The following is a 17,577-nucleotide window of genomic DNA, read 5'->3' as shown; positions in this document are numbered from 1 at the left end:
TTTTAATTTCATTTGAGAGAGAGAGAGTGTGAGAGAGAGAGAGAGCACACACAAGTTAGGGAGGGGCAGAGTGAGAGAGATAATCTTAAGCAGGCTCCATGCTCAACACAAAGCCTGATACAGGGCTTGATCCCAAGACCCTAGGATCATGACCTGAGCTGAAAAAAAGATTCAGATGCTCAACTGACTGAGCCACTCACATGCCCCCATAGCATATGTTTCTATGGGTCAAAGCAATAGGTTTGAAAATCTAGAAAATATTTTGTTCTTCATCTCTATTCTCTCTTTTGTTAGAATAATGCTACTGAATACCTTCCTGACGATGTCAAAAAGGTATGACCTATCCACCTTGATGTGGTTATAGTAAAACTAATATCAAGATGGTACATTTGAACTTAGTATATTCCTCTTCCGGATGTGGTACTTTATTATATGATAAAAATATATAAATTAAACTGTGATGTTCTTCCTCATGGTTATTTAGTATAATGAATGTATAAATGGGTGCACAAAATTCACTCTGTGACTCAGACAAATGTGACTGCCAGCTAATTGGGCAGTACTGTCTAAAAAGAGCAAGATCAGAGTGCCTGGGTACAGTCAGTTACATGTCCTACTCTTGATTTCAGCTCAGGTCATGATCCCATGGCTGTGAGATCAAGCCCAGCATCGGGCTCTGTGCTGGGCTCTGTGCTGGACTTGGAGCCCACTTAAGATTCTCTCTCTCCCTCTCTCACTGTCCCTCNCCAAAAAAAAAAAAAAAAAAAAAGAAGAAGAATGAAAACAAACAAAAAATGAAAAGAACAAAATCTTAGCAGGAAACTATCTCATTTTTTTCTAATAAGAAAATACCATTGATGTTTCATATTTCTAGACAAGGTGGCAAACTGGTAGCCCGAAAGTGTAATCCAGTCCAAATATGTGAAAATGATTTAGAAACATGAGGCAGCATATAAAAGTCAGGCGGTTGCAAATAAAATCCTTTATCTGCTCTTATCTTGAAAAACTTGAATTTCTCACAATGATATATAATGTATTCCTGGATGGCAACAATCTCCTGAAAATGGGTAACCATTTTTGCCTTTAGGCAAGCTTTGTGCTCTCCAATTGATTCCTTCCTGACACTATGTGCCCTATGCCCATTCACCAGGGGGCTCATATACTTACTTAAATTATCTTCCAGTCTTTGTAGTCCTTGAAGTTTTGTTTCCTGTTCTTTAAAAGAGATGATGCCCAATTTAACCAAAGAGTACAGGACAAACTCCCACCTTTCTGGAATGTGTATTGAAACTACTATGGAATCCTATGTTTCTGGCTTAGAAATTTCTTACAATTTTTTTTTGAAAAGGATGGGCCTGCATTATTATGACAATAGAGATATGATTAGAACAATTTTTCCTACCATTATCCAGTTTGTGGCTTTCAACAAAGATTTTCTGGAAATATAAACCACAATTTCAGTGCTTTTATTGGCAAATAGGACCATATTGGTGAACTCATACAGTAATTGCGCTTCTGTAGCCCTCAGTACTCTAATTTACAATTATTTTAAATTTAATGCTTTTGATTAGGTATTTCCAGAAATGAGAGTGCTTAAGAAATCCAAGAAACAAGGAAATGCCTTATAAATGTAGGGATGATTTAAAAGCTTTCTTGAAGTTATTCAATATCAGATACCTAGTAAAGCTAGTTCCTGGAATTGATCATCTGTAAATAAATAACTAGCAAGAAATTATAGTACTATAAATACTCTCATCACCATGAATTCTTCAGTGAAAGCATCTAGAATATATCAGTAAATCTTATATGTAAGGGGAGTTTCTAGAAATACCTGAAAACAGAGGTTTTAAGTATCATGTGATATAAGAACAACAATCTATCAGTATTTCCACTGATGGTCTTAAAGTAATAAATTCAACATTCCTTTAATAACATTTTCCCCTTTTGTGGTGCAACAATTCCTACCATAAAATAACACTTGAGTCTATTGCTGCTTGCTAACTTAACAACTAACAGCTTATGCTGATCAAGAAGTAAGGCTAATTTATTCAGGGTTTAGACTCTTGAGATTAGAAATATTTGGTGAAATTACTTGTTGCGCTGAGAAATCGATTGCACCTATGTATAAAGCTTACGTGGACGGTCTTTCAAGTGTGGCTAAATCTGTATTTATAATTTGTGTACAATTCTGTGTGGACTGAAATCCCACTAGGACATAGGGGTAATTTATTTGTGTATAAGAGTGTATGGGTTACAATTGATTTTATAAGTATCTGAAAAACCGATAGCACCTACAACTCAGCTCTCTTGTGAGTAGCCCGTGGGGGTACAGCTATGAGATGCCCACCTGACAGTAGAAAATGAACAGTAAATTGGTTGGGAGAATCTATGATACCAAAAACTATTTTCTGGCTGCTGCATTAATTGGTTATATCAATCAAAGTAAAAACTCAACATACAGACGTTTATGAGTTCCTTTATATCATTGAGTTTGGGTCCATTTTAAAACAAAAAGGAATCCTGAAAAAAAAATCTGAGGCTAAACATTCAGATGGTAAAAACTCCTCCAAGCATAGAGGTACAAAGTTCTTATGTTTATTTTATAATACAGTTCTTTAGTGTGAAGCCAAAACTTTGCTTTAATAGAATACTATGGTAAAGCTGGTCTTTACCTTTTCCTGTAACTATGGAAGAAGCATATTTCTCCACTTACAAGTTGAAGAAAGAATTACAGACATTTTCTGTAATCCTTTACTTTCTTTGTTCATTCATTAATTCAAAATCTATTATTGAGTGCCACTGATATACCACACTGATATACTCATTCCCCTGAGTAATAAGCAAGCTTTAGGGAATAAGAATACACAGGAGGGATTACATTCAGGCATGCATCAGGAGGGAGAAGATCTATAAGTAAGTAAATTATGTAGTATGCTAGAAAATTGTAAGTGCTTTACAACTGGATGAGGTGGCATCATCTGGGAAGCAAGTGTACATATCAAGGTGAAGAGGGCAAAGACAGCCCTAGGAGCAGTTCCATCATGGAGAGAGAACTTTGTGAGAGACAGTGGAAATCAACCTTTATCCCTTGCCCACGACACAAACTTCTGGTCAATTTCGTCATTCCATGTTTGACTCTAATAACAAAAAGATAAAATCTCACTGGTATATAGTGAAAAGATATTTATACTGAGTGATAGAAAAGCTGGAACTCTCCTGTAAGCAAGATCCAGGCATACTGACTTACTAACTATGTTTATTATAGCTCCATGAGACAAGGAGGCTCTTTTACTTTCATTTTTAGCTGGAGCCGTCTAGTCATTGAGGGTTTAGTAATATGATTTTTAGAGGAAGTTGGGAGTGAGCCATCTAGTTTGAGGGAACAACTACTGGTCAGGGTGCCTTTGCAGTCTGAATTCAACCTTCTCTAGGAACTAAAGGGCATTCATTGGTTGCCTTTCGTCTGATTATGAAATATTAAGTAAATCCTTTTTTTTTCTTTGACAGGATAACTGCTCAGATTTCCATTTCTGGTGCTATCAAATACTGATGAATATTTTATATAGCTAAAATTATTCTCTGATATAAGCATATGCTGCATGTACAACTAATCAAATATTCAACTAAGTCACATAGCTTGTACGACAAGAAATCCCTTAATAAAGGGCTCCGAGTTTTCAGAAAACTGGTAAAATTCTCCCTTAGAAGCTAGTGGAATGTATGACATTACTGTTCACTACATTTTAATGGCAAAATAATAACAAATAATGTCAGTTACTTTATCTCAACTGTTTTATCTTTTCCTCGCTGAAAGCCTCTAATGGAATTACTGTCTTTTTAGCTAACCAACTTATAGAGAATGTGGGTAGTGGTTTCAATATTTATGAAATGCTCATTTTCTCATAGGATAGAGGCTACTGACTTTTTTCTATAAATGACAGAATTTATTAATTGATGCTTGAACCTGTTGCGTTTTCATTTTAACTTTCAAAAGGGTAAAGAACATGGCAGACACATATTCAAAGCAAAACCTGAAACATCGCTTGAAAACGTCTAGCTCAAAAGCTTCATTATAGAGAAAACCAGCCCCTGGATAGTGAAGAAAAGCAGCAGTTCCTGTCAGCATAATTAGGAAGCCCTAAAAGAGATTTCCTAGAATCATTTTTATCTTTTTAATAAGAGTTCTTAACCAAAAGAATATGTAAGGAAATCCATATTAATGGTATTCAAAAAGGTTGGTAGATTCATGTATCTCATATTTACTCATGAGTAGACTAGAATTATAAGTTTATGGAGCTGACACTTCTCTGAAAAACATGAACTTGGATTTGTTTGGTATAAAAAGACCAACTTTCTCTCAACACTAAACAGGACGTAGAAGGCGATGTGAGGGCCTCCAGCTATTATTTTTTAGTAGTTACATTAGCTTTAAGTTCACTTACCATTTAGGGAAAGAATGTGGTTCAGGGAATGGACTAGAAATCTTAAAAGGCTGAACTCTTAGATTTTAATCTCAGTTCACAGTAGCCATAGGCAACTTGCCTCTGTCACAGAAGCAATTGAGAACATAAATGTTGTTAAAGTATCTTGAGCCAACTGAATAAGATAAAATTTTATAAAGATATATGCCAGGGTATTACTGATAAAGCAGTGTGCTTTTTCAGGATAGCCATTATTATTAAACAGCTGGCAGAGTAATATAAATCCACACAATGGGCTTCACAATCTGCCACATGGTCATCCCTAAACACAGTAGTGCATAAAGTAAAACTTTCCTTTGGTCAAAATATCTTGAAAAGCTTTCCATGATGCCTGAATCCCAGCTTCCCAATTTCCTTCCCAATGAGAAATCAGAATAGTTAGTGGGGTGGAAGGCTTAGATGACGTCCAACTGGGTCCAAGGGCTCCAAAGGCTGGTGGGCTGTGTTGTTAGGAGGCCCCTAAACAAAAGCATGGATTATGAAGCAGGTTCAGTGTCTAACTCCTTTACAATTGGGTCCTGTTGGGTTTTTTGCATTGACAGCCTCTTAGTCATTATTATCCCAATCAAACCAGTTTTCACGATGATATTCCATATCCCATTTTCCTCACTACATGAAATGCAGTATTGAAAGGACCAGGCATCTTTCACAAAGCATAACAGGACATTGATAACTGTGCAGATTGACTCCCAATGCAATCTCAGGCCTTGTTTCTTACTTTATGATCTTTTTTCTTTTTTTTCTTTTCTGGACCAGCGGGCTTTCCCTCATCAGGCTGACGATGGCTCACTTCACACATACCACTCAAGACTTCTGTGCAGAATAAAACAGAAGATCAAAAGCAGGTAGGAGAAGAGGAATAAAGGATTGAAATGAAAATTGAAAGAGATGTAGTTGGAAGGAAACAAAGGTTTATAAAAGATGAGCTCAAGTTTCATGTTGGTGATGATTAGTCTTGCAAAACCTTCTGAGACCGTGGAAGCATTTGCTTGTCGAAAATCCAGGTTTTCTCTCTCTCTCTCTCTCTCTTTTTTTAAAGGCTTTTCATAATGAGCAACTCTACTCTCATTTGAAGGGTTGAATCTTTTTTGAAAGAGTTTGATAACACCAGGCATTTGAACACTCAGTCACATGCAGCAGAACCAGGCACATGGAGAACAGCTGATTCTGCAGAACCAAGGGCTTGGGTAAGTGCCCGGCGCTGAGCCACCTAAAGTGACCACAAATGCTGGCTTTTTAGTAGGCACAGAAAATTCATTTTAATTTAATAATCTTTTATGATGTAAGGTGATCTCTGGTAAAACTCTTCTGGTAGTGTGGTTCCATTGATGGTTGGGGTTGGGCTGGGGAGTATCTTAAATATTGCAAAAGGAAACGAAAAACATCTTCCCATATTTGAGGGCAGAAAGCTATAAAAAATTTTTATGTTGTGAATTGCAGTGTCATCCCAAACATTTGGGTTGGATTTGGAGAATGGACTTAATCTTTTGGCAGCTTCATCTGAGGTGAAAAGTTGTACGCTATTTGCTACACCATTGTATTTCAGGCTGGAGTTCCATCCACTGTCTGCTGCCAGTCAGCCCCAGCCCACAGATGTTCCATTAGTGAGGTATCTTATCAAGATTCCATCCTACCAGAAAATCTGATTGAATATGGGTGGAATCATATCTAATTACAAAGATGACATGATAATTGAAAATAATTATGGTTTGATTTTCTGTTAAATGAAAATAATTTTAAAAATGAGCCTCATATTATTAGAATTCACATGGAATCTCATGTAACCTGGGAGCAATCATGGTGATTCCCATTTCTTGGGTGACCTCTAAGTCTCCTTCCATTTTAAGATGACCTTTGGTAAAACCAGTTGTTTGTGATGTTAGGGTTCTCACTTCTTAAGTTCATGTGTTTGAGATAATAATCTTTTTGGTTCTCAGGATTATGACATTATTTGTTTTGCTACTGTGAGTTGAATTCTTATAATTCATTTTAGGGTCCAAAGAAGAACAATCTAAACTGTCAGTTTAAATAACTTTGGTAGCAACAGCAAAGAGGTTGTATTTAGTTAAAAGCCTAATATTTCTTTTAATATATTATAGAATATTTCTTTGTTATTTCACTCTTTAGTCACCAGCTTTATCTTATGAGACACATATCAGAGCTATTATTTGAACACTGTTGTTAGTTCTACATTTTTTAATGTTCCTAAGTGATTTTTATTTATTTTTCTTTACAGACTATTATAATACTTGGCTAAATATAAAAATCTATAAATATGCTGCATGTACTTTCATTTTAGGCATTTTCAGTAACGTCCTCAAAATAAAATATAGTAATGGTTATTGTTAACAGCCACATAATATAAAAACCAGGTCATGTTAGATAGCGTGACAAATTCTACATTCCTTTCAAGACATTTAAAACTTTCCCCTACCCCCTTTTAAGAAGGCCTATGATAATGATCCAGAGGATAATGAAAAATTAGATTTTTCTGCTAGGAAATCTTATTTCAAAGATAACTTTTGAACCATGAGCAGATGCTCAGACTGTAATCTATTTAGTTATGGTATCAAACAGTGAATTACTGAAGATTTATGTTTTTGTAGTCTTTTCAATAGCTTGAATAGGATTAAGATCATTAGTGGAGGATGATAATCTTTTGTATCATTTAAACACCTATTAGCAATGTTTGCTTGCAAGGAATTCAAATTTTTGGTTAATTTACCAAATCTGTGCTGTTTTTTTAATTTTGTATTTAAGCTGGAATTTAAACTGGGTCAAGATTATAAATTAAGCTTGGTCTGGTTTGCTGCATTTTGTCTTCATTACAAAATGTTGTAACTAGAAACCAGGCATAAGAGCTTTACCAAGACTTGATAACGTAAACATTAGACTGAGCTTCATAGATTCAGAGTCATTGCTGGTTGTTACTAAGTAGCTAAGTTTATTTTGAGTGGGGAATCATCGAAATTCCAAACTCTTGAGACTTCAGTGATGTGGTAAAGAAAGGTATACGTCAAAAAAGAAAATGATCGATTTGACCAGTTCGATAATACTTTTCCAAATATGGAATGAATGTTATGGGAAATATTTTATTACTAATGACCAGTGGTTTTTACCAGGGCTTACAGAAAAAGGTATTAATGAAAAAAATAATAAAATGATATTGGTTGAAAAGAATGTCCTGAGAAATGTATTGTGTCTTGTTTCCCCAACATATGTATTATGTTATACAGAGTCACATAGTAACGTTTAAAGTGGGGTTGGCAAGGTCCACAGAGTAAATAATTTTAGCCTTTGTGGGTCCTCATCAGGACCACTTAAAGCTGCCATTGTAGCTCAAAAGTAGCTACAGAAAATATGTACACAAATGAGTGTAGCTGTGCTCCAATAACATTTCATTTATAGACACTGAAATAAGGATGTCATGTAATGTTCCCTTTTCATGAAATATTATTCTACTTTTTACTCCTTTTCAAGCATTAAAAAATGTGAAATCTGCCTTTGTTCATGGTCCATACAAAAGTATGTGTTGGGCAAAATTAAGCCTGCAGGGCATAGGTCACTGACCCCTAGTTTAAAGGGTTAATTTTCTAGAATTCACAATAAGCCATAATTGTACATTAAGAAATATAAAAAAATAAAATTATATGCCTGGATTTCTGTGGATTTTTAAAACATAACAACAACGTTTAGAAAATATTGTGATGCCAAAGTCTGAAGAAAAATAAAAAGCTGCCAAGCCTTAAGAACCGAAAAATTAAGTTAGATTATTATGGCGATTTTGTTATTTCTGTTGCTATGCATGGAAAGATCCAGAAGCTAAACACAAAGGGCATTTTTGTCTGTTGTTAAAAGGTGGTTGAGGTTAAATGAAAACGTCAATGGCTTTATTTGTTTATAAAGTTCAAATTCCCTGTAAAATGATGTTAACTTGAAATTTTCACTAAGACCTTACTCATTTAATATGAACTAAGTCATTAGAAAGAGTAAGAAAAAAATGAAGACTGGTTAGTGTCATATGTTAGAATTTAAAGTATATTTGGTCCAAGATGCTCAACAAATAAGTAACCAGAGCTCATATAACTACACTATCTCTCAGTTGAACATACCGTCATTAAACCACTGAATATAAACCTTCTGTAAATTACATGACTAGTACTTTCAGATTAAACTGTTTTTTAGATAACTTATAATTTGAAATTGGAAAGAACTATGACTAACTTTCTTTCTATTTCAAATGTAATTTATCATAATTTGGATATAAGAAGTTAAAATTATTGAATAATGAAAAACTAATATTTTAGAGACTTAAAATCATTACCATAGAGTATATACATTTTAAAAACATGTGTATTTGTGGATAATGCTTATTTGTGCTCATACATGTGAATTCTGGCACAGCAATTCTATTTTGAAACTTATTTTGAATAAGTATTTAAAATTAAAGTAATATATTTCTGGTTTCTAAAAATCCCTTGTTTTGTCAATTCTATCATAAGAACATGTGCCTTCAATGTTAATGGAATGAAAAGGAGACAGCAAGGGATTGTATTAAGTTTGATGCTTTTTAGTTTATAAAAGCTGAAAAAAAATTTACAGGGCATAAAAAGTGCAAGCTGAATATATTTTTTAAAAAGTGAAGCAATTACTTAAAGCTACTTAGAGAACATTAAAGTATGAAATTGTTTTTAAAAAACTGAATCAATTAACTAATTCAAGCAATTTTAATCCAAGAGTTTTATATACGTAGATGTATTCTTAGACCCCAATCTCATTTTCTTATGTATTAAAATCATATAAATAAATATAAATTACTTCTAGTGGTCGGAGTGTTGATTTAGGGATTTTAATTTAACTAATGTTGTGTTGAAATTGAAAGTTTCAGTTTCATTAATGACATAATCTTTAAAAAGTAAAGGATTATCTTGATCAGGACTAGATGGTGATATACTTGATTTTCTACATTTCGGTAGTACGGTGCTGTCTCTTTTATAACATAAATACAATAGTAATGTATTTAACAAACATTTCCTGAGAATCTACAGTGGACGTGGCACTTTGTTAGATCCTAAATACAAAAGTGAGCATAATACTCCTGCTTTTATGAAGCTTACAGGTTTATTTGGGGAAAACAAAGATGTACATCTAAGTCATTGGGGCGATTTTGAACCCATTCTCCCACAGAAACATTTGGCAGTATCTGGAGATATTTCTGGGTGTCATGACTTGAGTGGGAGTACTCTTGGCATGGAGTGAGAAGAAGCCAAGGATACTGTTACACATTGTACAATGTTGTTAGAACATCCTATAAAAAACAAGTATATAGTCTAAAATGTCAATAGTGTTGATGCTGATAAGCCTTGACTTCAATGTAGTACATTTTAGAACTGCTATTATAGAATGGCACAGTGACTCCGGTGGAAGCAGAATAGGAAATGGTCAATTCTACAAGTAGGAAATGCTGTCTTGATAGAGCAATATCTGAAAGAAGAGCTATATGTGAGCTAACTGTCCAAGGGTTGAATGCAGAGATGTTCCTGATAAGAAGGGGTGGATTTGGGAGGAGGAGCTTTGTAGACTGAGGCAGCAACATGAGCAAAGGAATGAATGTGTGTGTGAAATAACTTCTCATCTTTGGGAATGGTTAGTAGAGAGTGGGTAGAACGGGTATTGGAATAGAGATCTGAAGTTGGGCAGGTGCATCGCAATCTTATTTCAGGAGTTTTTCTTTTTTTTTTTTGCTACATCATAGAGTTGGGTTTTCTCCTGAAAGGTGTTGAAGATGATGAAGGGTTTTAAGCAAGTACATGACATGATCAGGCTGTAGGTTTCATCAGCCATGGTGTCAAGTGTCATGATTATTTAAGGAAACATGTAATACTACATCATTTGATCAGAAAAGAGCCATAAGAGGAAAACAGCTCCCAGTGGGGGATAAAAGAGCCCTACTTCTTTTCCTATAAATGTTCTGCTTCTGATTCTGTACCTTTCACTTTACTGGCCAGAACAGAATCAAAGCGATAAAAACTCAGCCTTATGTTAGTTTCTGTAGTTTTGTAATTGTATTATGTTGCTGACTGGCTGAGTCCCACAGGCCTAAGCTACCATGTTGTGACATTAAGTAACACTGTCCTTTCTTACAGGTTCTATTTTCAGATTTCTGTTGTGGAGCCATGATGAATTAAAAAAAGAATCTGCTAACTAATAAAAAAAAGATAATTATAAATGAAACCTCAAATATGGCAAAACCTCATTCTTTTATCTCAGTGGTACTCAACCCTGGATGGCCCGTAGAATAACTGGGGTGAGAGATTTGGGTATCTGTAGTTCTTAAAACTCCTCAGGTTAACTCAGGTAACTCTTCTATGGATACAAAATATTAACTTCACATTTTTATTTGGGTTTTAAATTTCTTTTTAGTTTTTCTCCAATAAATGTATTTTCTTATTTCTATTAAAGATTAAAATGAATTTTAATTGTTTTGGGCCTACCACAACTTTGAAAAAGTGGCTTTCTGACAGTGATACAGAACAAGAAGAAATTAGTCTATGATTTCTTACACAAAATTCACAGGTTGGATGAGTCTCACTCAGGTAGCTAGTTATCTAGAGACAACTAGAGATTTGAACTTGGAATTTTGAACAATGGTATTTATGCTTTCCAATGGTCTTATTTTGTACTGCTCAGATCTCTGATTGCTTGATCAAGGTGGCTAATAAGCATGGTGCAGTGAAAGCAAGGCTGGGAGTTTGATTTTCCTAGCTATATTTCATACCCCTCATCCTAGACAGCTGCCTTAAAAATGTGGTGTTTTCTTGCTAAAGTGCTAAAGGAGATTGTACTGCGTTCCTGTGATTGTACCGGCAGAATTCATCCCTGCAAAATAGTAACTAAAAATGCCAGTCCTCATCCTTTGTTAACTCAATAAAAGCTATTAATTCCCTGCTCTGCGAAAGGGGATGACATTTTATTCATCCATCAGGGAACAGAAAGGAAAAGAGCTTTCAGTTTTCATCCCCTATGGATTATTTATAACATTGTACCAATGAGCAAAGGAGAAAAACACTGTCATTATAGCTCCTGGAATATTTTCCTTTGCATTTCTCTTCTCTGCTATCAAAGCATTCCCTCTGTAGAAAAATTTCTTCTATATACTCATTGTCTTCTAGTTTCCTTCCTAATTTTCTCTTTCAATTCACTAACTTTGTTAAGCAAGTATCTATTGCCTCTGCTTCCTTAATATATATAACAAACGTCCTCCTAAGACATAAACCAATAAATAATCAATCACACTCTATAATCTTATTTCAAGTCCTTACTTAGAGCATGGGAAAAACATTTTTTCTCAACATTGTTTTTGTGGGGAGCTCAATCTGGGAATGTCATTTTCCTTTAGCTTGCTTCTTCTGTGAGGCCAATCAATGTTTGTGGGTAGGGACACTCAGCCCATGTTGGTACCTTGTTCTAGACTAATGGGTTTCAAACTTTCCAGTATGACTCACAGTCAGGTATTTTACATTGAAATCTAGTATACACTCACTCAAACACACATACAGAGTTAGTACATAAACATTTTATAAAAATAGTCCATTTTACCCTATTCCACTATCTTTCATCCAAACTATTCTATTTCACAAAAAATGCTGTTCTTGACCCACTAAACTAACATCCTCGCACAATATTTATTTAAAAAGATTCTTCTAATCTAAACCCATGATTTTCAACAAGGTCTGAGAGGTGTACAGATAGTTTGAAACCTCTCTGGATGTGTACAGATAGTTTGAAAACAAAGCTGGGTTTTTGTTGTTGTTGTTGTTCAGTAAAGACTTGTATTTAGAGAAGAGGATTATTTTATTTAGATTTTCAAATGCCACACGTAGGAGAAAATGAGATTAAGTGTTTCAAAGACGTCATTTCTATTCTTTTCATTTATATTTTATCCCCTTTTTTCTGAGTCATCCAAGAATAGACCAAACTAAATACTCATTGGCATTCATTTGGCAATTAATTGTGTATTGCTGGGTAACATCTTTTGTGTAAATCTTCAGGTCAGAGACATTTTTGTCATGATGAGCCTCAGTTTCAAACTGTTCTTCATGGAACCCCTACCACAATAGTATGAAATAAAATCTCCTAAAGAAGTGGGATCTCCATGCCTTAAGGATTTAGGTTTAAATTTGCCAAAGGCCCTGACTTACAGTTATGGTACAACATTATCCGTAATCTCATTCACCATAATATATCCAATTGCTTACCTTCTTCTTTCTGTTCACCTGCTTCCCTCTCACTTATTGACAAAGATCCACTTTAAGGACCTTACCTACTGTGGCCTGCAGCTATCTCTACAGCTCTCATGGGACTTCAGATCCCAGACACAAATTTTGGTTTTATGAGACAGAAGCTGAAATGTGGTAACTAGAGTTATAGCTTATATTCCTAGAACTGGCTATTGCAAGGGCTATGATTTTGTTAGAATTACTTTAATCTCATTGAAGATACAAAAGCTCATAAGTTCTCTTCTTAAGAAGTGATAACTATTCTCCCTTTAGAACTTCAATTCTCCAATGTCTTGACATCATTGACTTTGATCCTATAAATAGGCTGACTTCTGCTTTTTTCCTGTATGCTACTAGAAAAAGAATGAAATATTTTTCAAAGGTTCTGTAACCTAATTATAATTATTTAGTCACTTAGATCGTCCTTATTTTATAGATAACAAAATGGTCCAAGAGAAGTAAAGTGGGTTACCTAAGATACCACAGTTAGTATAAGTGAGCTGTAGATCACTTGATTTTGTTTCTATTGTAAATTTCAAATATACAAGAGATCAAAATAATAGTATAAACTTTAATATTTTACCATAGTTTCCACACACACACGCATACACTTTTTTTTGATGTCATTAAAAATTTATTTTAATGTTTATTTTTGAGAGATGGAGAGAGAGAGAGTGTGAGCAGGGGATGGGCAAGAGAAGGGGAGACACAGAATCTGAAGCTGTCAGCACAGAGCCTCATGTGGGGCTTGAACTTACAAACCATGAGCCAAAGTCAGATGCTTAACTGAATGAGCCACCCAGGCACCCCATTAATAAGTCATTTTAAGACAGAAATACTGCTGTTACTTGGAAATCAGGATTAATGCTTAATTCTTTCCTTTTAATTACTGATTTCCAGAGGAAGGATTTGAAATAATGATCACCTCCAGTGATTTATGAATGGTCTTTTTAATTTGTGAAATAGAAACAATTAACATGGAGCCAACTGAAATGTTATATGAGGATTTAAACTTTATGTTTTCCCTGATTTCGACATTGATTTTTACGTAAAGCTTTTGTATATACATACTACTTGATCTGACTGGCTAAAACTTTTGTGGATCTGATTTTATCACGACCAAAGGTATCATGTTTTGTGTATGTAATTTTGTTGTTATCAAACATCTAACTTAGGGGTATTAGAAATTATTATTTCAAGAGCTGCTTTTAGTTATCTTCTTGTATATGATCTATAACAAGCATGCATTACCTAGGAAAACCATTTAGCCACTTCGCATCAGTTCCCACATCAAAAAACAAAGGCAGCTCTGTTACTCCAAGGTTCTCCTCAGAGTGATGTCATGAAGGTTAATATCACATTCCCCCAAAGAGCTCAACAAATAATAAATAAATATGAACATTAATGAGAACAGAGTTGAAAATGTATTTGAGGCAGAACAAAGTACTATTATAAATTACCAGCAGCCTATTGTATTCTGTGACTATTGCTTCCTAAAGGCCTTTGAGACCTTTGGGAAACAAACAAAAATATAGATGTAAGGAGAAATAAATAAAAGTATAAAACTTATTTATTTTTTAATGTAATTTTAATTTTACCATTTGTTTGTAGGACAGAGCTGCCCAAAACTGGAAGGATTAATGCTTTCCCTTAATACCATTGAGATTAATCTGTGAAGCGCCTTGCAGATTCTTATTTCTTATAAAACAACAAGTGTTTGAGCATATGAGGGTGTTCTAGATTCAATGTTTGCCACCTCATCAATTGTTGTGGAGAGAGCAAGAAGGCAGTAGGCCTCTAATATCTCCTGATATTGTAAAGCCTAAATTCTGATAAGGGAGATTTTGGAAAGAAGGCCTTGAGGAATTTATTATAATTTTCTCCTCCAATACTTAAAACATCATGGTTTTATTGGCTCTTGATAGTGGGGAATCATCTTAGTCATCTTCTAGTTAAAACTTTCATTGGCCACATGAGATAACGGAGAGTAAGGCACATTATGTGACTTCCCCAAGACCACAGACAATGATGGGATGAGAACTAGAGCCCAGACTATGGTTATATTTAATCAGAAGCATGCTAGTGTATGCTACATAAGTGTTGCCTTATATGAATTAATAGGCAGCATGAAAATAAAAATATCATAGTGAGCCTTTAGAAGGAAGTTGTGGGTAGGACCAGCCTATAATTTATGATAGTAAAACTTTTTTTTTTCTAAAAAATCTTTCATTATCCCAAGGTCATAAAGATATTCTAAATTAACTTCTAGAAGTTTTAATGTTGTTGATGTTATTATTATGAAGCCAATGTGTTTTTCTGTTAACTAAAAACATTTTGAGGGCAGAAACATATATGAAGAGGTGTATATTCTGTGCATTTAGTAAAGTCACATCAAACTTGAGTTTATCATCAACAAATTCCACTATATAATCTTAGGGGGAAAAAGAGAGAAATGCAATTAATTTAAATAGTATATTCAGTCTTCCTGTTATTCCAGTCAATGAATTGATTTATGACTGTGTAAATGTGAGATAGTCTACATCAAACTGATACCTTTCAGTCAATCTTAGTTCTCCTGTAACTGTCTGAGTGTAAGCATTGCAATATGTGGTGTATGAATTTACTGTTTAAAGATGTGAATTCTATGTCTAACATGGCTTCTGAAGCAAAACAGCTACTTAGTCTGTGTTTAGTGTGAGGCTGTTTCTTTATGTATTGAATAATTGAAAAATATATTCTGAGGTGTTTAAAGATTAACATTCAGTTAGAATTACAAATGACCAAACCTAGCTATTCTTGAAGATTTTAAAGATCAAATTCTGCCTTTTTATCTGTAAATTCTAGTAGATTTAATCATTTTTAACAAGTCTTTGAGGCATATTTGATTTTATATGTGAAAGTAGTTAAATGATATATTGAAAAGGAAATAAAATATATTAAATTTTTGTCAGAGGAAGTTTAGTATGTTTGTAGGAGTTAAATTATCTACTATAAAAAGATCTGAAGTATTCAACTAATGCTCAAAGATAAGAAAATAGATTTTAAAATGTGTACAATTTTATATTTTCTTAAATAGATCAATAATATGTATGATCTTGGTAGCATGTTAGTTTTACATAAAATGTCTGAATTTATTCAGTTACACACCTTAAATCAGAATAAAAGGACTAACCTTAGTTAATTAAATAGGTCAAATTCTCTAACACATTAATTAAAAAGAATACCAATGTACATCAATTCTTTTAACACAGGAAATAATTCTCTAATTTTTGGTTATCTTAAATATTTCTATGCCTAAAAGTTCCTGGATTTAAGAGATATTAATCCACTTGGAAAGCAATTATCTTTTAAACTAACAGCAATTGCTTATTGGTCAGAGGTTTTGACTGGAACAATGGATAGATTCTTATTTGTAACCATCATGCAACATAGTCTTATTTATTGCCTATACAAGGAATTGTTAAATTAGAGATTGGTCTTATTGTTGTTATAACCCACATAACTCATCTAGCCCATATCTCACATTTCTAATATTCTTGATATTCATGTTATCCATTATGCAATTTTTGTCCCTGCCACATCTACCATATAGTTTTAATTTTTGATTAACTTTTGTCTTCATTGACTCTAAACATACTTGAACACATTTGTCCAGCTTTAAATATTTCTGATTTTTACAGAATCTTGCATTTTCTGACATTATTTTAGTCTAGCAGGACCATAGAATTCTTATAGATATAAAATGATGTCAGAGCTGTGGGATTTCTATATTACAAGAATCTAAAGGGATGTAACAACCCAAATACAATGCATAAACTTTTGCATTTAGTTATATTATCTCTTTGGTTTCTTTTCTTGGATCCTGCATTGGGGGAAAAACAGATGTAAAATACATTTTCAGTGAATTGGGGAAATCTGAATATGGAATTGATATTAGATGCTATTATAAATTAATTATAATTATATTATTTAGTAATGGTGTTGTGGTTATGTAGAAAAAGTCCTTTTTTTCCTTAAGAAATGTGGGTTGTAATATTAAGAACCAAAATGTCTAAAACTTAACACCAAATGATACAAAAATCACAATCACCACAACAGTGGATGGATGGATGAAGAAAATAAACCAAAAATATGAGAAAAATAATGTGATTGGAATCAAGATTTGATTGGAATCTCAAGGCTGTGTTAGATTCTGTGGTGTCCTCAGCTTCTGAGATTGTAAGACTGATTACATAGATATCATCTCCAAAGTAGTAATCTATTCAATTGTGAGAAGAAAAACTAGCCATGAAGAGCTCATGGATATTGTGTATCTCTGTACAGGGTCTTGTACATACAATTAGTTTGTGTCTTAGATACATCCAAGTGAATTTTTTGTTATTTATCTTTAAGTGAACTTAAGTTACATAAGAGACCACTATTACCTATGCCAGAAAACATCAAATCTTTCCATTTCAAGATAACCCTGGTTTAAAATTTAGTCACGGCTTGTTTAAAATTTAGTTACTTTGGTGTTAACTATTTAGTCATAGTCAAAATTCTCCTTATCCACTTCTCCTTACCTCCTCATGTTTCATGTGTGGGAAGGGAGGCTATGGAGACAGTATAGTTCAGGTTTAAGAGTATGGATTCTGGAGCCAGATTACCTGGGTTCAGATGCTATCTCTATCACTTCCTAGTGAGGGACCAAAATCAAGCTACATAACTTAGCCTCTATGTGTTTCGATGTCCTCATCTGTATAATAGGCACAATCTCATAGGGCTGCAGGGAGAATTAAAAGGTAATATTGATAAAAAATATTTAATAACTATTAAAT

At 33.9% G+C, this 17,577-nt stretch overlaps 1 protein-coding gene across 13 annotated transcripts in view; it reads left to right on the top strand.

Annotated features, from left to right (window-relative positions):
- The window catches only part of ZPLD1 (zona pellucida like domain containing 1), a 335,829-nt gene that overhangs the window by 255,053 nt on the left and 63,199 nt on the right, over positions 1–17,577 (top strand). For 12 of the 13 annotated variants that reach the window (XM_077774868.1, XM_077774866.1, XM_077774861.1 and 9 more), the window contains 2 exons: positions 5,238–5,326; positions 5,521–5,668. The gene's annotated coding sequence lies outside the window, so the exon portion shown is untranslated. The remainder of the gene's footprint in view (positions 1–5,237; positions 5,327–5,520; positions 5,669–17,577) is intronic. The other variant, XM_077774870.1, reaches the window with a different exon arrangement.

The sequence above is a fragment of the Crocuta crocuta genome, unplaced genomic scaffold (assembly GCF_008692635.1).
Source record: "Crocuta crocuta isolate KB4526 unplaced genomic scaffold, BGI_CrCroc_1.0 scaffold6, whole genome shotgun sequence".
NCBI lineage: Eukaryota > Metazoa > Chordata > Mammalia > Carnivora > Hyaenidae > Crocuta > Crocuta crocuta.
This window is presented reverse-complemented; position numbering and strand designations above follow the sequence as displayed.